The following is a 3,959-nucleotide window of genomic DNA, read 5'->3' on the forward strand; positions in this document are numbered from 1 at the left end:
AAGTGTCAAGCAATCACTGGTTGACGTTTTTACAGGAAAAATGGATTTTTTGTTCCCGTACTTTTTGTTGTTACTCACTTTTTACTCTCACTTCAGAGAGTAATTTTGCTGTTTGACAGTTTTACAGGATTTTTCACGAAAAGTATTGGATCAGAGCTTTTATTTTATCATTATTTGCTTAGTGGGTCCTTTTATCTTCGCAGTTGGTATTATTTAGACAGCGAATTGTTATAAAAAAGCGTGGTAAAAAATCGGTTAACCCGTTCTCACGTGATGCGATGATCAACAAACGCCATTTCACTTTTATGTACATACATTTGATTAATGTGAATGTGTGTATGTACTAGGGATGTTTCGATTGCCATATTTTTCACATTCGCGAATGCCAATTTTCGGAATGCGAATGTGCGAATGCGAATGTTAGGAAAACATTAAAAAAGCTATAATCATCTTAAGTCGTCGTTTTTATTACTTAAAAATTTTGTAAATCATTAGAACATTGAACGAGGTCTTAACATACATATACAGTGTTTTAATGTAATAGTCAAAGTTCAAAAGGCGCATATTATATTTCAAAAAAGTAATTTTGCTGCCTTTTCTCCCATGAGGCGATTTATTAGAGGCTCGTAGATAAGGCCGGCTGCACTGAACAATTGCTCTCTTGGAACAGTGGCTGGAGCGCTCAAATATTTGCGGCCCAGATCTGTCAATTTGTCGTATTTTAGTTTAGTTTTCTACCAATCGAAAGGATTTTAACCGAGATGACCTGGTTTTTCTTTAAGATAGACCTTCAATTGAGCTTTAATTTCACATTTTTTAATGTCTCCACATTCAACATCCGAGCCTTCGCTTCTTCTGGAGGAATCTAAAATTATTTCTAGGTTGCTTATAAGACTTTTAGCAGTACTTGGTGAAGGCCCATCAGTGTTGCTTGATATACTACTTAATGGTTTAGCGCCTGAAGCATTGTCCTCACCCTGGTTAGGGTCAAGAATGATAGAATACAAGATTGCCCGTGATTGGCCGTGACGTCAAAATATACCAGAATGAGAGAGCAAGACGAACTCGACAAGCAAAAGAGGAAACATCGAACAAAAGGAATTTTTCCCAAGTTTCGAATTTGAAAAAGCACCAATTTTTTATTGGTGTATTTTATGGACTTAATATGAATACATAATTTTATTCTAAAAATGCCGATTCAAATTAATAAAAATCAATGTTTCTTGCACAACGGTCGATTTCCTCTGGCATGATTGAAGGTGCTGCACATATTTCGTTGTCGCTTATGATTGTCACTGTGCATTGATTTTGTTTAAATTTTGGTAAAATTGCTTACCACACTTACNAAAATGTGCGAACAAAATCGAGAGCTCTACTTACGATTGCTATAAATTTTGCTTCCATTTTTTTTAAGATTTTCTAATTTGATGTCTTCAAACTAAAAACAAAAGCACCAAAAACGCACCAAGCACAAAACTGAAAAATTTTCGCGTTTTGAATACCCACTAAATCTGGTGCGAAAAGCATAAAGTTGGCAACAGTAATGTAAACAAAAGTATTTTATGACGTCAGCGATTGGGTGGATGCTGTCAAATCGACGAAGAGAGGGTTAGCGGTCCGCGAATGGCGCGACCGTTATTTTCTGCATCGTGGAAAGAGAAGAGCAAAGCTTCAATTACAAATACGTATGTACGCTTTGCTCTTCACTATGCGATCTCCCACTGAAACATATAGGTTTGAAATCGACGCTTTGATCGATGCTCTTTGCTTGCCGCTCCCACTATGTTTTGACCCTTAGACAGACTTACTGCCCAATTCTGTGTTTTCTTGATAAATTATTTGTAAAGAAATTTTATCAAGATTTTTATCAAGTAAAAGCTCCCATCGCATTCTGTGTCAATATTTATAAAGGCTGCATTTCTTTATTCATTCTGAACGTTTGGAATAAGCTTTTTTGTTTATTTATTCTTTAGAACGTTCCTGTTGATATGTTGACGTATATTTCAAACGCATTCTGTTTATTCCGGCTGTGAAATGGGATTATCCGGAATGTATAAAGAAACGCAGCCAAAATAAAAAGCTCTACGATTTCCACAAGAGGGGAACTGTTTCCACATGAGTGGAACTGATTTCATTGTCACATATGAAAAATATGAATTTAAAAGCAAAAACGCTTTTGACTGCCGTAGCCGAGAAGGTAGAGATGTCGGCTATAAATTCTGTTTGTCGCAGGTTCAAATGCCGGTACATGCAGTATTTAAATCTCAGTATATCCAGTAAAACAACTGTGGTGAAGTCCTTTATGGGGATAAAGTTTCCAGAGATGAAATTTTAGGTAGCACACAATTTCTTACACGCATGGTTGCTTTTCAGCACTCATGAAAGAAACTTAAGAAATATTTGAAAAAAAAGTTCATATAGTACATTAATTTTTGAAAGAAATTCCATATAATGTATGTACTCTGTTTAATAATATCAAAAAATGTATTAGAACCACCGTTTAATGTTATATTTGATACAAATTAATATTGTTGCCCGAACGCTCTGCGCCTTGCCCCTGAATAAGTTTACTTAAAATTACAACCCTGGTCCTTGTTCTTTCTGTATCGCATCGTGGTGAATTCACATTTCTCAGAAATTTGACAACAAAACAAAACAAAGCGAGTATTTTATTTGGTAATTTTTGCGATTTCTATTGTTTAATGTAAATTTATGTCTTTTTAGGATATGTCGAGCCAACAAAGAAGGCGCAGTTGGAAAATTGAGTAATTAGTAATGAAGTAGCAGGCATATTTGGAAAATTATGCCGATAAGCAGGATGGAATTTGGGAAAGTAAGTGCATGGTTGCAGCATATCTATGTATAAAAAGTATTTAATTAAGTTGTTTATAGAAATGTTATAAATCGAGTGGCTCATTTACGATGTGCTCCAAACATTTGGCGAACTTTTTTTCGCCTTTTCAACGTGCTAAGTAACAAGTTAAGAGGACTGCCATCACGGCCGGTAAGAAACCGCAAGCAAAGGGCAGACAACCTTCCAGGAAGCTGCCTCCTGTCCCCGAGTCGAAGCTGCAGTTCAGCAAGAGCAGGTCAGCAAATTGCTACCCTGATCAAACGTAAACTAAAGCGCTCTGCTGTGATTGCACTCCGTAAACGTGAAAACTTGGTGCATGCTGAGAAATATCAAACAAGAAAACTCCGTGATGGACGCCGTGAGATGGAGGAGCGCTGTGTGGCAAAGAAATGCGGCCAATTCGACGGGCCTGAAAAATCCAAATTGGCTTTTGTGATCCGCATCCGCGGTATCAACAAAGTTGCACAAAAAGTGCGTAGTTTTACAGTTCTGTCTTCGCCACATTAAAACGGTGTGTTCAACAAATTGAGCAAGGCAACCATTAATATGCTACGTATGCCGAACCCTATATGGGGTTATCCAAATCTGAAATCAGTTCGTGAATTGATGTACAAACGTGGAATGGTCAAGCGTGTCCCAATCTCTGCTTTGTGATCGAACGCAAATTTCGCGAAGCGCACGAAATTCAGTGCGTTGATTCACTTCACTTCAAGAAAGCCCCCAACTTCCTGTTGCTATTCAAGCTCAACACATCAACCCGAGGCTGGCGCAAGAAGGCTAATCACTACGTTGAGTTCGGTGATTTCAGTAGCCGTGAGGATAAGATCAACAAATTGCTGCACAAGATGGCTTAAAGAAATTGTTGTTTTGTATTTAAGGCGACAATATAATTTGGCACATCTTTCAAAAGACGCCCAAGCAAAAAAAAAAAAAGAAAATTAAAAAATTCCTGAAGTTGCCTTTTCACGGGTCGATTTCTGTCGACTGGAAAATTTACTTAAGATATCGGCTAGCCAAAACGCTTACATAAAGGCAGCTTAAATAACGTTCAAATTAATCATCCCCTTTGAGATGGAAAATACCAATAACCATTTCATAATTTCGA

General features: G+C 37.2%; 1 long non-coding RNA gene across 2 annotated transcripts; it reads left to right on the plus strand.

The window, feature by feature from the left end:
- The first annotated feature begins 2,316 nt into the window (after nt 1-2,316).
- LOC108373259 (uncharacterized) lies at nt 2,317-3,624 on the plus strand. 2 transcript variants are annotated; one of them, XR_001848949.1, is made up of 3 exons: nt 2,317-2,335; nt 2,725-2,833; nt 2,893-3,624. It is a non-coding gene; the product is annotated as an uncharacterized LOC108373259 (long non-coding RNA). The 2 variants fall into 2 exon arrangements; XR_001848948.1 differs by lacking the exon at nt 2,317-2,335 and adding an exon at nt 2,624-2,664.
- Nucleotides 3,625-3,959: the final 335 nt, after the last annotated feature.

This window comes from Rhagoletis zephyria, unplaced genomic scaffold, assembly GCF_001687245.7.
Source record: "Rhagoletis zephyria isolate East Lansing unplaced genomic scaffold, Rhagoletis_zephyria_1.1 Rzeph_scaffold_06516, whole genome shotgun sequence".
Taxonomy (NCBI): Eukaryota; Metazoa; Arthropoda; class Insecta; order Diptera; family Tephritidae; genus Rhagoletis; species Rhagoletis zephyria.